This window comes from Cupressus sempervirens, chromosome 10, assembly GCF_028749045.1.
Source record: "Cupressus sempervirens isolate cs-2001-9-10 chromosome 10, ASM2874904v1, whole genome shotgun sequence".
In the NCBI taxonomy this organism is placed as follows: Eukaryota; Viridiplantae; Streptophyta; class Pinopsida; order Cupressales; family Cupressaceae; genus Cupressus; species Cupressus sempervirens.
The window spans coordinates 101,909,144-101,932,611 of NC_143127.1; positions in this window are offsets into that span (position 1 = coordinate 101,909,144).

The following is a 23,468-nucleotide window of genomic DNA, read 5'->3' on the forward strand; positions in this document are numbered from 1 at the left end:
GACTTCCAACCAATTGTCTATACAAAGTAGCATCAACAAGTGGAGTGAAACACTTCACTTCTAACTTAACAACTAAAAGAAATGGAGTAGATGTATCCTTGTACTCACTCAGGCAAATCAAGCAAGAAAATCAAGAGCATACTTGGGTTGTGATAATGTGATCACTGATGAAGACTATTGTATCTCAATACCAAGGAAGTAATGAAGTAGACCCATGTTGGTCATGGAAAATCTTTCCTAAAAAGTAGATTTGACACTATCAATAATGGATGTTGTACTCCCTATAGTGAGCAAGTCATCAACATAGAGCACAAGTAGAAAGTTAGAATCATTCCGCCAAAGAATATAGACATTTGAATCTGAATGACATCTAGTGAACCCTATTGAGAGAAGTAAAGAATTGATCTTGGCATACCAAGTTCTTGGAGCTTGTTTTAGTCCATAGATAGACTTTTTCAACTTGTAAACCAAAGTAGAATCTTGAATGAACCCCTATGGCTGCTCCATATAAATCTCCTAATGAAGATCACCATTCAAGAATGCACTCTTCACATCCATCTAATGAACATCCCATCTCTGATCTACAGCTATAGCTAGTGTCAAAAAAATGGAGTTCATTTTTGCAATTGGTGCAAAGGTCTCAGTGTAGTCAATGCCAAGTACCTGAGAGAAACCTTTTGCAACAAGTCTTGCCTTATACTTATCAACACTTTCATCTTCTACAAACTTGGTTTGATAGATCCACTTACACCAAACAAATTTTCTTCCCTTAGGAAGAGAGACTAAGTCCCATGTGTTGTTTCTCATAAGAGAATTGTATTCTTCCTCCATTGCTTTATCTCATTCTGGAATTCCTTGAGCTTCTTTGAATGATTGAGGATTAGAAGAAACTGCAATATAAGCATGAGGGAGTGAGTTGTGGTTTGATCTTGTCCTTCTATTATCTAAAGGATTCCCTACCAATGGTCCTATTGCATCCAATGTCTACTGAGCCCATTTAGGTCTAGTGGAAGATGATGTAGAAGTAGAAGGAATATCCTCAACCTAATTTTTCTACTACCTCTCTTTGAGTCATGGATGAACATCTTGCAAGTCACTATCATCACTATCACTCTCTTAAATGCAAGAGGAAGGAGCTAAAGAAGTAAAGCTTGGACAACTTTCTTCAAAGTGTACACTCCTCTCATAGAAAATGTCATGTGTCTCTAGATCCATCAATATGTAGGCTTTATGAGAGTCTGCATATCCAACAAAGATACAAGGTTTACTTTGAGGTTCCAATGCCTTAAATTTTTGTGGAGGTATTCATGCCCATGTTGGACAACCAAAGACTCTAAAGTGCTTTACAGAAGGTTTCCTTACAGTCCAAGCTTCAAAAGGAGTTATACCATCTAAAGCTTTATGAGGACTCCTATTCTGGATGTAGTTAGCATAATTCATTGCTTCAGCCCAAGGGACTTGATCAAGAGACTTATGTAGTAGCATGCAAGTGGTCATTTCCTTGATGGTTTTGTTCTTCCTTTTGACAACACCATTCTACTATGGAGTGTATGGTATTGAATGCTAAAGGTCAATTCCCTCTTGAGTACAAAAGTCTATAAGTATTGAGTTCACATACTCCACTCCATTATCCATTGAAAGAACTTTGATGGCTTTCTCTGACTACTTTTCTAATTGGGCCTTGAAGGTGAGAAATCATTCAAACACTTCACTCTTATGATCCATGAAGAATACCCAAGTATAGCAAGAGTATTCATCAATGAAGGTGAGTGCATAGTGAGACTTTCCAAATGATGGCACTGGAAATGGGCCTGCCACATCACTATAAACTAGTACAAGAAAACTTTGTGCTCTCCAAGACTTCCCCTTGTAAAATTTTTTTTTTGGATGTTTCTCAAGTGTGCAACCTAAACAAACACCTTTTAAAAACTAGACATGAGGTAGACCATGAACCATGTTCTTGCTGCTAAGCTATTGAAGGTACTTGTAGTTGAGATGTCCAAACCTCTCATGCCATAGTTTGCTTTCTATATTTGAATGCATTAACAAGGCTTGTACATTAGATTTAGGCACAAATGAAGAGAAAATATAAAGCCTTAAATCATGATTAGCTTCACCTATTGTAACCATAGAATCATCTTTGATGCTTTTCACAACAACTGTATCTAGAAGAAATTCAACCTTGTTTCCCTCTCCATAGTGAGTGATTTGGTAGACTAAAAGAAGGTTGGAGGTAAGCTTAGGAATATAGAGAACATCCTTGAATGCTCCACTTTCCATCTCAATTTCACCTTTTCCTTCAACTTCCACTTTAGTATCATTTCCTACAAAGATGTGAGGTATCTTTGAAGGTGTCATAGAAGAAAAATCTCTCTTTGAAGCCCCCATATGATGTATGGCACCTGAGTCAATAATCCATTCTCCCTGACTAATAGTGTTTATGATTAAAGCTTTCCCTTTGCTCATAGAATCTAAAGATGAAGACCCCTTTTCCTTATAAGCATTAGGCAATGGAACATTGTGCTTCTTCATGATGTTTTTAAATTCATCAATTTGCTTGTGATAACATTGATGTTCATCATGACCAATTCTTTTGCAATAGGCACACTTCTTCTTTTCCTAATTATTGCCCCCCTTTTTTTTGGTATTAGGAGAAGACTTGCCTTTTTGTTTATTTGATTTAGGTGTTGACTTTTCTATGTCACCTTGTTTGTTATCTTTCCACTTCTTCTTTTTGCCCTCACCTTTGTTTGAACTTTCACAAGTTGAATTTTTAGAGATCTCATTGTTAGCCACCAATGAATTAGACTTTAAAGACTTGAGAATCCCCATTTTTATCAACTTAGCTTGTTTATCCTCTAACAACTGAGCATAGTCATCAAAGGTGATTTTTCAATAAGAAGACCCTAGGGTAGCCTTTGTGGTGTTGAAAGAAGAGACAAATGTGGAGTACTCAAATGGTAGCTTATTATGAATGAGATAAATCAACTTGTCATCCTAAATAGGACAACCAAAATCATTAAGTTTTGTTCTCAACTCATTCACCTTAATGATAAAATCTTGGATAGAATTAAAGCTCTTAGGATCTAGGGAGATAAGCTCATTTTCAATCTTATAGACATCCTCCTTAGTCACTTTCCCATATAGAATTTTAAGGGCATCCCAAGTTTCCTTGGATGTATTATATTTTATGATCTGATATAGGATCTTGTCATCAATCCCTAACCTAATGAGTCCTAGGGCTTTCCTATCTTCTATTTCCCAAGCATGAATTTCACTTTGAGATATTTGATCAGCTATTGATTTATGAAAAGATCCATCTGCATATTGAGAAACTTCTTCATTCATTAATTCACACCATTTTTTGACTGACCATGTGGCATAGTTATGTGGTGTTAATTTTGGAACCTAAATGTTTTCCACAATGCAAGGAAAGAAATATAACAACAAGGAAAGAGGAACACAACACCAAGAGACACCCCCCCTTCTCACTCAATCAAGAGCCCCCTCTGCCCCCAAATGAATGCTTTAGGCACTTTATATGTAGTGCAATTACAATAGCCACTTGCCAATTTAAGCCTAAGTGGACTTTTCATTTTACTATTTACAACCTCCTCTTGGAGTTCAAATTTGGTGCTTAGCAATGTAGCTTAGATATGCAACAATTTGAAGTTTGATAAAAGGAATACAATGTAAAAAAAAAGGACCTATTTCTGAAAGTGGTATTTTTGTCCACACAAGCCTATAATATAGTTGCAAAAATGGAAAGTAGATGAACAATTATGCACTTTCAAAAAAATGGAACCTAAATATGTGTCCAAATGAGCCCACAAAGAGCATTTAAAGTTGCAAAATATAGAATTGGATAGGTAGAGTCTCCAAAAACTAAATTTTCTAACAAATCCATGCACCAAAACTAAAAAATAATAGCACCACTAAAAAGTTCAAGAAATTCCAGCCCAAATCAGAAAAGATTGCACCTAATTTGGAGTCCAGATGATTGAGATATGGCCTCCCAAATTTGGACTATCAAATCAAAACTACATATGGTGAGGGGTCTATCGTAATGACATTAGGAAATTGTGAGGTTAAATTTAATGTCCAAATGGCCATCATAGCAGTGTAATTCCACGTACTTGTGACAATCAAATGGTTATCAATTTTAAGATAGTAAAATGATGACATCGATAAAAAAAATAGCCCAGCTGGCTAATATGGCAGTTCATATTGTACGGACTTGACTTGGTAGATCATACAATTGATGTGTCTAATGATGTGTCATCGAACACATGGCTATGATAGGGATGTTGATGTGTCACGGGCTTAGACGTGGTGTTGCCTTGTGTCTGCTAATCTAGCCAACAACGTGGATCTGACTCGACACCATGTGGGAGATGACATGTGCTCATGAAGCTATGGCAGTGTCGGCTGGAAGTGCTGAGTGAAGGGGTGGCACCACTGAAGTAGTCAAGTAGTAGAAGGAGAAGCTATCAATATTTGTATTCACTACCAAGAGTTGTGTTGGCTACTGGTGGGGAAGGAAATGTTGGCAATAGAACTGGGTGAATTGGCCAGTGAATGGTGGGAAATTAGTCCCACATGCGCAATGTGGCAGACTTAGATGTTTTTAAAACTACAATCGATGGTAACACAAAATAACTTGCAAACCATAGTGATACTAGTTCTTGTGTTGATGTCACTAGTCGAATAGTAAGTTGGTTATGAGGAATATGTCATGAAATATGGAAGATTCTGGCCATAGGCACTAGGATTTGACTGCATGGTTTGACTACAATAAAAATTGCTCTCCTACAAGCTTGATTGCCAAAAAAAATTTGGAAAAAAATAATAGTAATATAGATCCGAAAAAATTGTAGAGATGCAAATATAAAATGTAGATATAAAAAGATCACACCAAATCCACAAATTGGGCATTCGAGTTCCAGTTTGCAAAAAATATTTGTCTCAATTTTGATTATGGCCTTTGGTAGGAAATTTGTAGTCAAAATTTACCAAACTGACACTCTAGACGTAATGTTGAGGTTCGCTTTGGCTCTAGATGCTCCAAATAACTGCAGATACTTTGGATTTGAATTGTGGTCCTCCTAGAGGTGAAGAAAAAATGGTCTCTAATGGCTATGAAATGAATCTCCCTTAGCTCTGATACTATTTAAGAATTTTCCTTAGTGAAAAATGACACCAAGATCAAGAAGCTCAAGAACTTAGCACAATATGAAACAACAATGTATGATCATTATAATAATATGAAAATGAATAAATGATGAATAAACACTACAAGTGCCTATATATAAAGGCATCTAGAATGACTAGGAATCGACAAAGTGATAAGCCTCACAACTAAGCACATGTCCACCAAGAGTGGATTATCCTCTATTGAGCACAGGAGTTTGTTTGATGGTGATAGGATAAACTTACATAGGTGTATCTTGTAAAGAGATGTTGTAGACACCATGTGCTCAATTGGAGTGTGAACAACTGTGTTGTCTACATGACAACTTAGATGAATATGCAAAATCCTATGTTATAACAAGACAACTCACATGACTACACATACTCCTAGGTGTCTACATGAAAACTAATATAATAATGCATTAACCTAAGAAAACTTAAGGAAAGTATAATAATAATTATTTATTTATACTAACAAAAAAGAGAACTATAAAATTGCATTTAGTTAGATACATTATTGTCAATGGAAGTCTATGGTTGAGAAATTTTGAAGGATTATATTTGAAATGCATTGATGAAGATGAATCAGAAAAGGTATTGAATGAGATGCATTCAAGGGTATGTGGTGGGCATTACATCGCAAACACTACTACCCACAAATTCATGAGAGCAGGATTTTGGTGGCCTAGCCTATTTAAAGATGCACAAATCCTAATTAGAAAATGTGTTTCTTGCCAAAGATTTGTTGAAAAATTAAAATTCTCTAGAGATTTTCCCTTGAAATATGTTGAATTTCAAGCACCTTTTTAGGAATGGAGGATGGATTTCATAGGAAAAATATCAACCAAGTCCAATAGTGGTTGCTCATGGATACTAGTTGATCCTATTTGGCTTGGTCCCTATCTGGTTGATTCTACTTGGGGTGAGGATTCATATTTCACCAAAGAATTATGAGGAATCTTTCATGAATTTCCAGTTCATGGATAATTCTTGAAGAAATATGTATGTTGAAGGTATTTATTTTCAATGAATAGTAGTAAGGTTTGTATATCTTTGTAAATTTGTATAATCTCTTGTGCATATGTCTATAGCCTTTGTATAAATGTATATGCTTCTATATAGTCCTAGAAAAGTTGTCTCAAGATATCATGTATGTGGTCTTCTTAACCTAGAGATTATGAATTCTTGCATGGATAAATGTTATCCATCATCCCCAGGTAGAGCCACTAATAGCCCTTATTTTCACTGTGCCAAAAATTTGCAAATTTATTGTGAAATTTATTTGATTTGTGGTGCATTATTAAGGTTTGCGCTTTATTTATTAATAGTTTCCAAGATGAACCCTAACTTGGTTATTTTTTAACCTAATGTTTAAAATCTAACCATAGTGGAATAATGTGATATCCTAAGGTTGTGTCTTCACCCTTGTCTTAAAAAATTTCATTAAAATCTACAATCATTTTACTCTTACCCTAGGTTTTATTCTAAGGAAGAGATTTTATGTCATTCAAATCATGTGATATGATCTTATGATAAAGTGTTAGGCATCTAGTGTTGAGCTTAAAATCTCTCTCTCCCAATGTTACAATATAAGAGTTAGCAAAGGATCATCGGGGTAATGTACTAAGTTTCCTAATCTTAAGATATGTTATGTGTTCATAGCATTGCAAGTGTTCAAAATGAGGTCTCTGATCTTATGACTCCCCTTGTGTTGTGTCATCTTAAGTATTTGATGTAAGAGTTTAAAATCAAGGTGTATGATGTTATTACAAACAAGGGATCATGGGATAAAAAAGGCAGAAATTGAGACTCTCAACTGTGTGATAAAATGGTGATTGTAAGATCACAAGGACATAAAAGTGCAAAGGGATGTGTCGAGTTCTAATCTTATGACAAGGGGTAGATTGAGACATTGTAAAGAACTTTCAAGGAGATCTCTAAAGATACAAACAACTTATGATCGTAAGATCATAAGAGAAAAATATGAGGTGTTTGATGGCATGATAAGGAAGTGATCATAGGATCATAACATAAAATAATAAAGCAAGCTCAAGCCAAGCACATTTGCATGAGTTTTTAAGACACATGGAAAGTCATATCTTCTAATGCTATGACAAGTAGTAGATCATAAGATCTCAAGGGCAAGTTCAAAGTTTTATGAAGCTATGAAGCAATGTTAGATCATGAGATCATGAAGATGAAAATGTATGCTTCCAAGGCTATGATAAAGATAGGATAACCATCTTCATGTAGTCATAGGTCAATGATAGTAGCTAAAAGTAATATTTGATGCTATGAAGTCAATTTAGCAACTATGATAAGAAGGTTATAAGGAACTAAAAGTGAAGACATGATATTACATCAAAGTCATGCTCATGACATCATAAGTGTTTGAAAGGTAACTTCCAAAGTTACAAAATGGTCCATTAAACTAATACTATAAGATCATGAGGAAAAGGAAAGAAAGATAAGATGCTATACCAATGTGGATAAACCATGTTTCATGAGATCATAATAGACTTAAAGGTAAGCTCCAATGTCACAATAATTGATGTATCGTGAGATCATAAAATGATCATAAGATTGTAGAGCCAAAGTTCCCCACCTAAGATGATATGAAGGACTCCTTCTTTAGTGTATCATAAGATCATAAAACCTTAGTTTGACATGAAAAAGTGCACTTTAATTTTTCAAGGTGGAATAATGAAAAGGAACCTTGGCCAATGAAATTTAAGTAAAGTACAAAGGCTCCTAAGCTAGATAGTTATGTGGATGCTCCATGTGATATGATAGATAGCACTAAATTTAAGGCTTGAGCATGCAAAATATCAATGCAAAGAGAAGGTTGATGAAAGTATTCTTAACATAAAATATTCCATAATCTAGTAATATGTTACTATTTGTAGAGATTAGAGATTTTAGAGTAGTTGCAGAGCTTTCAGTGTCAGCAAATTATTATTTTTAGAGCTGTTTGCAGAAGTTTTTAAAGTATTTCTAGTTTGTTTATGAGATGTCTGACAAGGAAGTAGAAGAAATTCAAGCTTCAGACATGGAAGTTGTAGAAACTTTAGCTTCAAAGGGAGGAAAAGCTAGGCAAAAGAAACCTAATAGGTTTGTGGAAGAATGGATTAAGTTATTCTCAAAATCCTTAAAAGTAATTTTTGTAGATGACCATGAGTTCAAGGACCCTTATATATTTTGTAAGATTCTATATGTCATGGAGTCACTGGTTATGGGCTATTCAAATATTTCTATCACAATAGAGTAGAGAATATCCCTATTTGCAATCCATGGAAGAAGAATCTAAAAAAGTTAATCTTTCCAGAGGCCTTTGTGGATTTTGATTTGGTAAAGGCCCTAATCAAATCATATAATCTATCCACCAAATCATTTCACAGGAGATATGGAAAAATTCTATGCACACTGGATTGTGCCTCTTTTATTGAAGCATTTGGATTAGAGAGTGCTATGAGTGAACAGTAGACTTGGTTGATCTACAAGAAAAATTTGAGAGAAACACCAAAGCATACATAGGGAAGTCAATGCTACAACATATTCCCATGGACCTAAAGTAGGTGGGTGATTACGCTAAGAAGGTGGAGAAGATGATGCCTTTAGATAAGTTCAAGAATTATTTTGTGAAAATTGTGTATGGTGTCCACAAGGTAGTTGGTAAAGATGGAACTAACATGGCATATGGAGAAAAATTTATCATTTCCAAAGATGTGCAAGACTCCTACCATGGTGGAGAATATGACTATGCTAAGTATATTTTGGAGAGGATGAACGTGAACATTGGACTAGCCTAGAATGGAGAAATGGGAAACTTCAAATTCCATCATTACTCATTGCTGATGTACCTAATCCTATACAAGACTGTGGGGTATATAAGCCTAGACTTTATTGATCATGCATCTGATACCAATGGAGAGGTTCTAGCTAAACTGTGGACATGGGTATGGGATAGTTCCTATCATTACTATGATTATGTCTCTTTTTTCAATAATTTTAGTACTATCATAAAGAAAATGTTAGACCCAGATTACTTTAGGGAACCTAAGGTTTTGAAGAGTATTTTAAGACTAGCCCTACTCCCTAAGAACGAAATATTAGATCATAATTGGGGAGATATTTTCCTATTTCCAACTTTTTCGTTGATGAGAGTTTATGGTTGTCCCCAACCCCCACATATATTGCCAAAATTCATTTCCCATAGATTGGCCATGATTTAATTCATGTGGTAGTTATTCATGGTAAATAGGGAGTACCTAGGACCTATGGTACATAGAGGTACATTCTGGTGTAGGTGCTTTAAGGCAGGGGACTTTTCAATTAGAAAAGAATCCCTAGATAAAATTCATTCCTTCCTCCACCACTACAATTTGTCAATTGGCCATTATAGGATGTATGATCTTGATAATTGGATGAGGAACACCCTAAAGGAAATAAGAAAATATGTGCTATCTAGTGGCAAAGAGTTTCCCCATGAAGACCTCATTCCCACTATTGTTGTTGATGGGGAAGTAGCTAATAAACTATAAAAGTTTGATGATGTGCTAAGGGTAGAGAGGAAGCTAAAGAAATTAGATCCCAATTTCAAAGGTTTTTACCTGGATATCCCCTACCCATAAAGGATAAGAAAGATGGTGGTTGACCATGCAAAAATTATGGCACAGATGCCATTTAAACCACTTGGGGAGGAAGAGAGCTTGAACCTTGATAGCCCTAAACTTGATGTGACCTTAGAAATGGAAGAAGATGAGCCCCCTGAGGCATAACGTGTCACTAAGGGAAATAAGAAGCAAAAGGTTGTCCACATCCTTGAAAAGGTTAAATAGAGGACAATGTTTATCCTGCCTAGTAAAAGTCAATATTTTGCTAAATTAAGACAAAGTTACATACAAGACACAGTCAATGTAGCTAAGAAAACACTAACTGACCTAGAACTAGTAGCAACAAGGTTGGATAATAGGATTATTCAAGTACAAAAATTCGTAGAAGATGATGAGTTCATCAAATCAACTAATTTTAAGAGCTTCATGTACAAAATCAAATAGAGTGAATTGGTGTTAAAGATGAAACTAGGTGAGTCAAATGAGCAAAATTAAAAATTGGTTGAAAAATTGCATGCCTATGATCCAAAGAGTGAAGTAATGACTACTGAGGGGGCAAGAGATTTAGTGTAGAGGATTGGGATGCTACTAGTGTTTGGTTGGGATTTGCAACAAGCATTTATGCTTGATCAAATTAGAAGACAAGAGAGTGCCATCTCATATGAGGTATATGGTGCTAGTGGACTACAAAGAGGATTTGGATTCAACATTGACACAAAATCCCTAGTAGTGTGGAGCATGGCTTCTACATCAATAATCCAAAGCTTATGGATGTACAGAGCACAAAATAGGGAAACATGATTGTATGGACCCTATAAGGTACCTCTAGTATAGAGATTTGCAAGGCATTAAAACACTTATCATTTATGAATGAGGCAAAGGTAGAGGAGATAGAGACAAGGTTAGCCAAATCCTTTCATGACTACATTGATGTTAGGAAGCTTTATGAGAATGAGCTCAGGAAAAGCCATGTATACAAAGAAAAAATTGAAGAGCTTGAGGCTAAGGTCCAATGACTGGAGGCTGAAGTTACATCTCTCAGAGCACTACCGTCAAATGAAAAACAAATGGTCACTATAGAATAGAGTATGGAACAAGATATTTAGGAGAAGCCATCCAAGGTCATAGTAAAGAAAAGTACACAAACAAATGATTTGGAGGCAGAGGATACATCAGAGCCTAGAAGGATGAGCATTAATGCTCTGCCAACATAGAAAGGTGATGAGGTAAGGACAACTACCATTAGAAGTATGATTGGTGTTAGGGTTGAAACTCTAAAGAGTATATCACAATAGGCTCATACATTATATGTTTCTACAAGATGTTGAGCAATTTTGCAATGAAGCACTTTTGTGGTTATCACCCACTTTCTATCTTTGAGGGCCATATGTTCAATTCTTAGAGAGGCTTATTATGTCGCTACCTAAAAAGCTATATTTTCTTGATAAGATCAGTATAGTAAAGAAGGGCCTAGAGATGGTAAAGGAATTAATTTGCTTCTTTATTGGAAAAATGCAAATAATACAAGGAAAATTGAAAGTCTTATCTCATGGAACTGAGCCCTGTATTCCACCTATTTTGGATGCAAACAGTAAGTTGAGAGATTGGAACGAGTGGTTTGATTCATTCAATGCAATATTAACTTACGAAAGCACACCAACCATCTTTGAAGATAACAGTGATATCCCATTCAAAAATTTGATTGACTCTATCATGCCCAAAATATAAGGGCAAAACACACACAATTTTATTTTTTAAATAAGAACTTTGATTCAATAAGATAATATGGTCGCAAAGTTTTTCGATGTTTAATTATAATGGAATTAATTGCTCGAGTAGTTTAAAATTTAGATTACCAAAGATACTTTGAAGATAGATACAAGTTCCCTTCGATATAGAAGGTTAAAACTCAGTTTGAACATTTCGTAAGAAGGGTTATTTGGGGTGAACTAAAAGTTTCTTAATAAATCAATTAATTATTTTAAATGGCTAATTCCATTTAACTAAAGTCCTAATCCATCAATTTGTTTTAATAATTCCTTAACTATTACCTCCTAAGGATGACAATAGATTAACACAACAACTTATTCAATACGTCAAAATGACATCTATCTCTTAATTGCATAACCTTTTTTAGCATCAATTTAATTAAGATCAATATGTCACTAACCTCATAATGAACTAATTAACTAGTCCCTTCTATTAACTTAATAACTTGATCGACATTACAATTTAAATCATTTACTTTAGGCTTAATGTCATTAATTAACTTCTTTCATCTTCATTCTAATTAAGTTTTAGAACTTTAATACAAATTCTAAACTAACCTTATATATACACCTACAATAGAGGTAAACTTTATTATCAATTCTACTAGCTATATTTTAATTTAATATTTTCTCTAATATACTTATAAAACTCCAACTTATTAATCTATCATTTACACTTAGAATTGATGCTTAGAATTAATTCAAATAAATCTATAAGTAAATTTAATCTTTATTTAAAACTATTATAAATTGAAGTCCACATTAATAATGCTGATCTTGAAATCAACCTGGCTAACTCACAAATTTTATAAAACTAATTAATAGCATAAAAATAGAATACGACTATAGCAACAGATAACTATATTAGAACTAAATAACTTAAACTATCTTAAATAAAACTACTTAGAACATTAACTAGCTAACACATACTCATTACAACTTGAGTTTATACTAATTGGTAAAACACTAAAATTATTTTAATTAAAATATACTAATTTCAAATTAAAACTTTAAACTTGGAATCAATTTATAATCTAACAACTAAGTTACTATTCTATACTAACAATTATACTAACACAAATGAATATTATACTACTTTCTAATTGAACAAAATTAGCTACTAATCTAAATAATTAAATCAATGCCAAACTTATTAAAACTAACAATAGACCTAACTACTAACCAACAAACCTATACTAACCTAGTCTACTTACTACCTAAACTAACCTACATAATAACCTAGCCAAGTGGCCTAGCCACCACTTGGCTTCCCTACCCCTTAACTCACGCTACCCCATGGTCCTTGTGCTGACACAGGCCTGTCAGTGCAGACCTACCCTCTCCCCCTTCCGTGTGTGAGGCTCATGCATGAGTTCAAGTGCATAGGGGGGAGTAAGATATGGGGGGGGTAATAAATTTAATAAAACTTATGTCTTTTTTTTAATAGAAACTTACCTTGCTCCCCCTTATTGACATGACATGTCATAAGTGACATGTGAGCTCATCCTAGGAGGTGGTTGGGATGTCCACACCTAGCCATGGGAAGGTAGAAATAAAGTAAGAGAATGGGGGAAAAAATAAGTAAGTGGGTATGCCTTAAATTTTTTTTTTGGATTTATAATTTAAATTTACATGAAGTCCTAGGCAAGTACTTTGCCTTTTTGTCACATGGAGTTTAATGCTAATGAGGACTGTGCCCAAATTTGGCAGGAGATGATTTGAAGCTAGATTTAGTGATGGCTAAATAGCCATAGGAGTAAATGCTAAAAGTTTTGTTGTTAAGAGAAGACCATAAGATTTGCATTAACATATGCATTTATATGTTTTTATTTTGAATTTATTTAATTTATATTGCATAAAGAATTAGCAAATGATTTTGTTGAATTTTCAAAGTGGAATAATTTAGAAAATATTCTCTGTGAACTTGGGGAAATTAAAATTTCCTCTCATACATTTTCCAGAGAGCTTTTTACTCCTGGAGATGCACATTTTGTTTTTGAAGCCAATTTTTCTAAGTGTTGATATATTTTCTTGCTATAATTTTTTTTTTATACTAGGAGTGATATTCATTCCTAGTGACAACATAGATTTCTTTGAACACGCATACTAATACAAGGATGTATATATGGTTATATTTTGTTTTCTCTCCTATAATTTATGTTTGATAATTCATCATATTACAAGAGTATATGTTCCTTATTTTTAGAATTCAAGGAGATGCATAATCTCTTAATCAAATTTGATTTTGTTAATTATGAAATTCAACAAGGAGAGAGATAACTTTGTTGTCCACAATGTATGATTTTCATTTCCTCTTAATCCATAAAACATTGAATTGGAAACTTTAACATATCAAATTACTTTTCCTTAACATAATTGAAAACTTGAGAATTCATAATTTGAAGGCATTACCTATTAATCTATTTTCTCACATACATATGCATAATTTGAGAATCACATAAGAGCAATGCAAGGAAGTTTTTTTTTTTTTTTTTTTTCACAATCTTTTTTTTTCTCTATTATTCATCCTGGTTCAAGGCTCCATCAGGAAAGAACCAGTAAGAAAACCTGATCTCCTTGCCAAATACATCAAAGTTTAAATACATTTTTACATAATTTTACAATTCAATTGAAATCTCTTCTAGGGTTTTCACAAGATATCTTTTCCAATGTCTTCAATGCATCAAGGGAACCATGGGAAAGACAAGAACCAACATAGAGGAAAAACAATATAATAAGATGAACCATTCAAACATGCATTCCCAACCTGGTTTTGCACAATAGGTTCAAAATTGAACCAAAATAGGGGGGAGGTGGATTATCTCAATAGGAGATGTCAATCACCATACCATAACATAGCCCTTTCAAGGCCAACATTCAAGAACTTCCATTCTTCTACAAATGCCCTTTGAAGGCCAATATAACAAGGGTATTCATTCCTTCCCTTTTTCAAGAATTCAAATTTTCATACAAGGTATGGGATGACAAGTAGGGGCCCATACACCCTACCCTCTTTCCCTCCTCTCACCATGAGAGGAGACTCTACACTATTGAGGTCCAACTAAGGCCCTTCCCCCAAACATGGCCACTTCTTCCCTATCCAAGGGTGAGTGATGCCAAAAGAATCCCCATGAAATCCCCTAAAAAACAAAACATCAAGGCAAGCATAAGAATAAAATCAAAAGAAAAATAAGTTGAGATTCCTCCAAATCAACCCCAACACACAAGCAAGCAATACAAAGAACCACACAATGCCATATGCATGATTCAAGCATGAAAACCATGAGGAAAAAATTTCAAAAGAGTGAAGAACTCCTACCTTCACAAAGAGTTATGGTAAAATGGTAAGTTGAGAAGAGCTTTTCCTTTTCTTCCTTCAATCTTCCAAACTTTCTCCAAAACTAGAGATTGGGTAACAACCCCAAAACTCCTCCAAAATGCCTCTAAGTATGATCTCTAACTCAACTAGACTTCAAGTAACCTCAAGATGGTGTTTTGGGTCACCAACTCAAGTAAAGAGACAATCAATTTTCGCAATCAACCAAAAGTAAGGTTTTTGAGTGGCCCTAAAAGTGAACCAAGGAGGCTAAAGGGGTGGAAAGTACTCCTCACCCATACTCTTACCCCTAGGGTACTTAAATTTAATGTTTTTAGGCCTTAAAGACTTAATATAACCCAAAAAAAGCTAGGAGAATTTTAAGACCAATTAACAACCTTCAAAGAAAGACAATGCAAAGATAGCACAAATTAACAACGGGTTTAGTTCTGTCTTTCCTTTGAGTTTTCCCAGCTAAATTTCCTGCACACTCATTGCACACATTAGTAGTTCAAGAAACACATATATATATATATATGTAAAAATATGTATCAAGAAATTCATGTAAATTAAAACATCCATTTTTCTACAAATAAATTGTTCATCTCATTCTATTCATCAAAATTGGAAAAATCAAAGTGTTAGTTCTACATTCATTCACTTCATCATCATACATGTTTATAAAGCATTAAATGATGAAAACAAATATCTAAAAGTAAAGCATCACACATCATAAATAGCATAATAATTTTTAGTGCATCAAATAATGTTCTGACATATCGAGTCATGAGTATCAAAACAATAATGTATCATCGATGCTAAGATGGGTCGGGGCAAGGCCTCACATCCTCCCCCACTAGGCATGAACTTCCTCCTAGAGTTCATCAAAAAGATATGGGTACTGAGATCGCATCCATGCCACATCCTCCCATGAAGCCATAACCTTATCATAGCAGTCCCACTAGGCCCTAACCTGGTCTAGCTCTCGACCTCGGAGTGCTAGGCTCTATTGGGCAATAATACAAATAGGCTCTAGTGCTAACTAGCCGTCTGACTCCACCTACAAAGCATCCCAATCTATAATATGAGACTCATCATAAATGTGTCCTCTAAGTACTAAAATTTGAAACACATTGTGGATGCGTGATAGGCTAGGTGGAAAGTCTAAATGGTAGGCAACTAGTCCTATCCTCTCTAGGATCTCGAACGGTCCAATGAACTGGGGTGCCAACTTAGAGCCCTTTTCGAATCAAATCAGAGTCTTGTGTGGCTGCACCCTCAAGAAAACTCTATCACCAACTTGATACTCTTGATCTATCTTCTTTGCATCAGCATACTTCTTCTACTGATCCTATGCCTCTCTCAAGTGCTGCCTAATCAAGGTCACCTGCTGCTCCATCTCCTTAACTAACTGAGGGCCAATAGATACTCGATCCTCGATCCTGTCCCAACTCAAAGGTGTCCTGCAAGGTCTTCCATACAAGGCCTCATAAGGTGGCATACCTATAGAGGAATGGTGCCCATTGTTATTGGAAAACTTGACAAGGTGTAGGTATTCCTCCCACTTGACCTAATGGTCCATCACGTACATACGCAACATGTCCTCCAAAACCTGATTCACTTGCTCAGTTTTCCCATCGGTCTGAGGATGGTATGGCATACTAAAATTGATCCTAGTCCCCAATGTTGCCTGCAACTCTCTCCAAAATGATGAGGTGAACAATGAATCCCTATCAGAGATGATCTTACGAGGAACATCATGAAGTTTGACAATATTCCATAAAAACACCTAAGCTATGTTTCGTGTTGTGTATGTAGTACACATAGGAGAGAAGTGGGAAACCTTGGTCAACGTGTCAATTGTCACCAAAATGGCATCATGGCAACAAGGTGACAAAGGGAGACCAACAATAAAATCCATAGATATAACATCTCACTTCCATTCTACAATCTCATGAGGCTGAAGGAGCCCGCCGGAATGACAATGCTCTACCTTCACCCTTTGACACTCGAGGTATCATGCAACTATCTTAGCAATCTGCACTCTCATGCCTAGCCAATGATATAACTGTCTCAAATCTGCATGCAACTTCTTAACACCAGGGTGCGCTGCATAAGGTGCTCTATGAGCCTCAAGTATAATGAGCTCATGCAAACCCCCAATGGAAGGTACATACATACATCCTCTATGACACAAGATTCCATCAAACTCCAAGGAATACTCTGAATACTTCCCTTCCAAGGGTCTCTGAGCATGCACCACCTGACTAACCTCTGTATAAAGCTCATCTATTGGCAAGTGCTGAAGAATCCACTCTCTCAAATTGGTACTAGTAGTCATAGATGAAAGCTCATGGCACCTTCTACTTAAGGCATCTACAACTACATTCTCCTTTCCCTTGATTTAATGAACATCAAAATCGTACTCACAAAGGAACTCCATCCACCTTCTCTGCCTAGCATTAAGGTTTAGCTGCATGAATATGTACTACAAGCTCTAGTGATCAGAATGAAGCTCAAATCTATGACCTAGTAGGAAGTGTCACCACCTCACTAAAGCATGAACCACTGCTGCAAGTTCTAGGTCATGAGTAGGGTAATTGAGTTCATGAGTCTTCAACTTTCTAGACTCAAAGGAAATAGGTCAACCATCTTACATAAGCACTATCCCAATACCATCCAAACATGCATTGATGCACACCACAAAATCCGTAGATGGATCTGGTACTACAAGAATTGGTGCACTTGTGAGGGCTCTCTTGAGCTCTTAAAAAGCTCTATCACACTTCTTTGTCCACTCAAATTTCTTTCCCTTCCTCTAAAGAGATGTGATGGGGTGTGCCAATCTAGAGAATCTTACAATGAAGCGTTGATAATAGCCTGCTAGTCCCATAAAGCTCCTTATCTTAGTGACATTGGTGGGTGTGGGCCAATCCATGATGGCCCTAATCTTCGATGGGTCTACTAAGACACCATCACCTGATATGACATGACCCAAATAATGTATCTCTGGTCTAAAGAATGCACACTTTGACAAGCTACCAAACAACTAATTCTCTCTCAACTTCTACAATACCTGTCTAAAGTGCTCTTTGTGCTCCTTTTCATCACAAAAATATATTAGGATGTCATCTAGGAAAACAACCACAAACTTATCCAAAAGGGTGCAAAATACTCCATTCATGAGGCTCATGAATACAACTGGAGCATTCGTGAGACCAAAAGGCACCATGATGAACTCATACCAACCATACCTAGTACAAAAGGCAGTCTTAGGGATATCACTATCCACAATCCTCAACTAGTGATAACCCGACTTAAGATCAATCTTTGAAAATACATGAGCACCTTGTAACTGATCGAAGAGGTCATCAATCTTAGGAAGAGGGTATCAGTTCTTGATGGTTACTTTGTTCAATTGATGATAGTCAATACACAACCTTAGTGATCAATCCTTCTTCTTAACAAAGATCACCTGTGCACCCCAAGGTGACACACTAGGTTGAATATGCCCCTTCTCTAAGAGTTCCTCCAACTGAATCTTTAGTTTACTGAGCTCATGAGTAGTCATCCTGTATGGTGCTCTCGATACTGGCTCTGATCCTAGCACAAGATCAAAATGAAAATTCATTGCTCTAGGTGGAGCTCTACCAGGGAGCTCTAAAGAAAAAACATCTGCAAACTCTTGCAATAATAGAAAATCATCGAGGGATGGCTCCCCCTTTGAATGTTCCTCCTTGTCACTGATGGTGATAGCGAATAACTGACATCCCTTTCACATGCACCATCTAAGCTGCATAGTGGAAATCATACAAATAGATATGGGTCTCTTAACCCCAAGGATCACTCTAGAGATACCATCCTCATCCACACATTCCACCCTCTTCTGTCGACAATCCATCTTGGCACTATGGGCATAAAGCCAATCCATGCCAAGAACAACATCATAAGAACCTAGAGGGGTAATGCGTAGATTAAACTTCGTGGACATGTCTCCAATCTAAATTGGGCAACTATGCACCATGGAATTAACTGACACTCTGGCTCCTGAGGCTAACTCTACTTCCCAGCTGACATCCTGACTAACTGCCACTAGCCCACAATGCTCCACAACAAAAGGAGATATAAATGAATCAGTAGCTCTAGAATCAAATAAAATAGTAACCATGCTACCCTAAATGATACCTGTAACCTCAATAACTATAGCTTGATGCTTAGCTTGGCAGTTGTCAACTGCTACAAAAAATTTGTGGGACCTGCCTATGTCACCACCTGTCGGCTCTAAATATGCCCCTCTCTGACCACCAGATGACTATCCCTAGGGACACTCTCTAGCTATGTGACCCATGCCACCACAAGCGTAGCATGGTCCTCATGTGTAAGATCGTGCACCCTGTGATCCAGACTACTATGGGCCTCTTGACTTGCTAGATCCATTGAAACCACCCCTAGAAGACTGTTGAGTCTTTGTTGACTATGACTGTGGGGTTTTCACTTTTTGATCATGCCTTAGACTCTATGAATGCCACTGCTTGGGCTTGGAGCCTTGATAACCCTATAAGGATTTCTGCTATCGCTAAGGTTTCTACTGCTGAGACTGTTGGCCCTTAAAGGACCCTGTTATGTAGTTCTAATTCCCTTTCCAAGGGGGTTTCCACTGGGTAGAGTTTCAGTTCTGAGAGTGATCCCTTGACTCCTGTCTACCCTGAGTATCCTCTACAACCAATGCAACCTCAACTACATGTCTGAAGGTAGTAGGAAAGGCCATACAAATTGGACCTTGAAGGGAGAAATTTAGTCCCATGATGAATCGATGTACTCACTATTTCTTGTCCATCATGTACTCAACATATGGAAGGAGCTTGAGAAACCTACTCTCATACTGAGCTATGATGAGACCCCTCTGATGTAGAGAGTGAAACTTCTCAATTTGCTTCTGTCTGAAGTGCTCAGACAAGTACCTCTCCCTAAATCTCTTTAATAATGACTCCCATGTGAGGGTATCCATGCTCACTCCTCCTATAGTCTTCTCTTAATGCCACCAATTGGAGGCATCTCCCCTCAACTGATGAACTGCAAGACGTGCCTTCAGATTACTCCCATAAGGATGTAATCGAAAGCATCGTTGAAGACTCTGTAACTAGGCCTCTTCTACTATCCCCTCTATGGAATTAGTAAAGAGTGGTGGTTCGAGTCATATCAACTCTTTGATATCATCTCCTATATGTCTAGGAGGTCTGTCAAGTGGTGGTCCTCTCTTATGTATCAACTCACCGTCATGCTCACCCTATCCCTCTACCTACCTCAGTGGGGGACTCCTACTCCTCTCTCTATCTCTGGCCCCGCCTCCTTTGGGAACTTGTGCTTCCCTTTTGAGAATCTACTACCTTGGTTACACTATAGGTGCTACCCTCTACTGGACAATGCCAATCAATGCTTGAAGCACATCCAAAATATCATAATTCAAATTCGGTGGTGGAGGTGGTACATCCTCTTGTCCTGCTCTACCACCTCTCACCCTATGACCTCTGCCTTGTCGGTTGCTCCAAGTAATAGGAGGCATCCTACACAATTAAATCTTTAGTTAAGTTCATAAGCATAATGGTTTTAGGTTCCTAGTATTGAAACACGGCCTCTGATACATAAATGTCATGCCCACAATATAAGGGCAAAACACACAACAAATTTTTTTTATAAGAACTTTGATTCAATAAGATAATATGGTCGTAAAGTTTTTAGATGTTTAATTATAATGGAATTAATTTTTTGAGTAGTTTAAAATTCAAATTACCAAAGATACTTGGAAGATAGATACAAGTTCCCTTCAATATAGAAGGTTACAACTCAGTTTGAACATTTTGTAAGAAGGGTTATTTGGGGTGAACTGAAAGTTTCTTAATAAATCAATTAATTATTTTAAATGGCTAATTCCATTTAACTAAAGTCCTAATCCATCAATTTGTTTTAATAATTCCTTAACTATTACCTCCTAAGGATGACAATAGATTAACACAACAACTTATTCAATACGTCAAAATGACCTACTAATTAAAATGACATCTATCTCTTAATTACATAACCTTGTTTAGCATCAATTTAATTAAGATCAATATGTCACTAACCTCATAATGAACTAATTAACTAGTCCCTTCTATTAACTTAATAACTTGATCAACATTACAATTTAAATCATTTACTTTAGGCTTAATATCATTAATTAACTTCTTTCATCTTCATTCTAATTATGTTTTAAAACTTTAATCCAAAATCTAAACTAACCTTATATATACACCTATAATAGAGGTAAACTTTATTATCAATTCTACTATCTATATTTTATTTTAATTTAATATTTTATCTAACATAATTATAACAATCCAATTTATTAATCTATCATTTACACTTAGAATTGATGCTTAGAATTAATTCAAATAAATCTATAAGTGAATCTAATCTTTATTTAAAACTATTATAAATTGGAGTCCACATTAATAATGTCGATCTTGAAATCAACCTGGCTAACTCAAATTTTTTATAAAACTAATTAATAACATAAAAATAGAATACGACTATAGCAACGGATAACTATATTAGAACTAAATAACTTAAACTATCTTAAATAAAATTGCTTAGAACATTAACTAGCTAACACATACTCATTACAACTCAAGTTTATACTAATTGGTAAAACACTAAAATTATTTTAATTAAAATATACTAATTTCAAATTAAAACTTTTAACTTGGAATTAATTTATAATCTAACAACTAATTTACTATTCTATACTAACAATTATACTAACACAAATGAATATTATACTACTTTCTAATTGAACAAAATTAGCTACTAATCTAAATAATTAAATCAATGCTAAACTTATTAAAACTAACAATAGACCTAACTACTAACCAACAAACCTATACTAACCTAGTCTACTTACTACCTAAACTAACCTACATAACAACCTAGCCAAGTGGCCTAGCCACCACTTGGCTTCCCTACCCCTTAACTCATGCTACCCCATGGTCCTTGTGCTGACACAAGCCTGTCAACACAGACCTGCCCTCTTCCCCTTCCATGTGTGAGGCTCATGCATGAGTTCAACTGCATAGGGGGGAGTAAGATATGGGCAGGGTAATAAAGTTAATAAAACTTATGTCTTTTTTTTCATAGAAACTTACCTTGCTCCCCCTTATTGACATGACATGTCATAAGTGATATGTGAGCTCATCCTGGGAGGTGGTTGGGATGTCCACACCTAGCCATGGGAAGGTAGAAATAAAGTAAGAGAATGGGGGAAAAAATAAGTAAGTGGGTATGCCTTAATTTTTTTTTTTTGGATTTATAATTTAAATTTACATGACGTCCTAGGCAAGTACTTTTTTCTTTTTGTCGCATGGAGTTTAATGCTAATGAGGATTGCGCCCAAATTTGGCAGGAGATGATTTGAAGCTAGATTTAGTGATGGCTAGATAGCCATAGGAGTAAATGCTAAAAGTTTCGTTGTTGAGAGAATACCATAAGATTTGCATTAACATATGCATTTATATGTTTTTATTTTGAATTTATTTAATTTATATTGCATAAAGAATTAGCAAATGATTTTGTTGAATTTTCAAATAGGAATAATTCAAAGAATATTCTTTGTGAACTTGGAGAAATTAAAATTTCCTCTCATACATTTTCCAGAGAGCCTTTTACTCCTAGAGATGCACATTTTGTTTTTGAAGCCAATTTTTCTAAGTGTTGATATATTTTCTTGCTATAATTTTTTTGTTATACTAGGAGTGATATTCATTCCTAGTGACAACATAGATTCTTTTGAACAAGCATACTAATACAAGGATGTGTATATGGTTATATTTTCTTTTCTCTCCTATAATTTATGTTTTATAATTCATCATATTACAAGGGTATATGTTTCTTATTTTTAGAATTCAAGGAGATGCATAATCTCTTAATCAAATTTGATTTTGTTGATTATGAAATTCAACAAGGAGAGAGATAACTTCGTTGTCCACAATGTAGGATTTTCATTTCCTCTTAATACATAAAACATTGAATTGGAAACTTCAACATATCAAATTACTTTTCCTTAACATAATTGAAAACTTGAGAATTCATAATTTGAAGGCATTACCTATTAATCTATTTTCTCACATACATATGCATAATTTGAGAATCACATAAGAGCAATGGAAGGAAGTTTTTTTTTTTTCCACAATCTTTTTCTTTCTCTATTATTCATCCTAGTTCAAGGCTCCATTGGGAAAGAACCAATAAGAAAACCTGATCTCTTTGCCAAATACATCAAAGTTTAAATACATTTTTACATAATGTTACAATTCAATTGAAATCTCTTCTAGGGCTTTCACAAAAGATCTTTTCCAATGTCTTCAATGCATCAAGGGAACCATGGGAAAGACAAGAACCAACATGGAGGCAAAACAATATAATAAGATGAACCATTCAAGCATGCATTCCCAACCTAGTTTTGCACAATAGGTTCAAAATTGAACCAATATAGGGAGGAGGTGGGTTATCTCAATAGGAGATGTCAATCACCATACCATAACACAA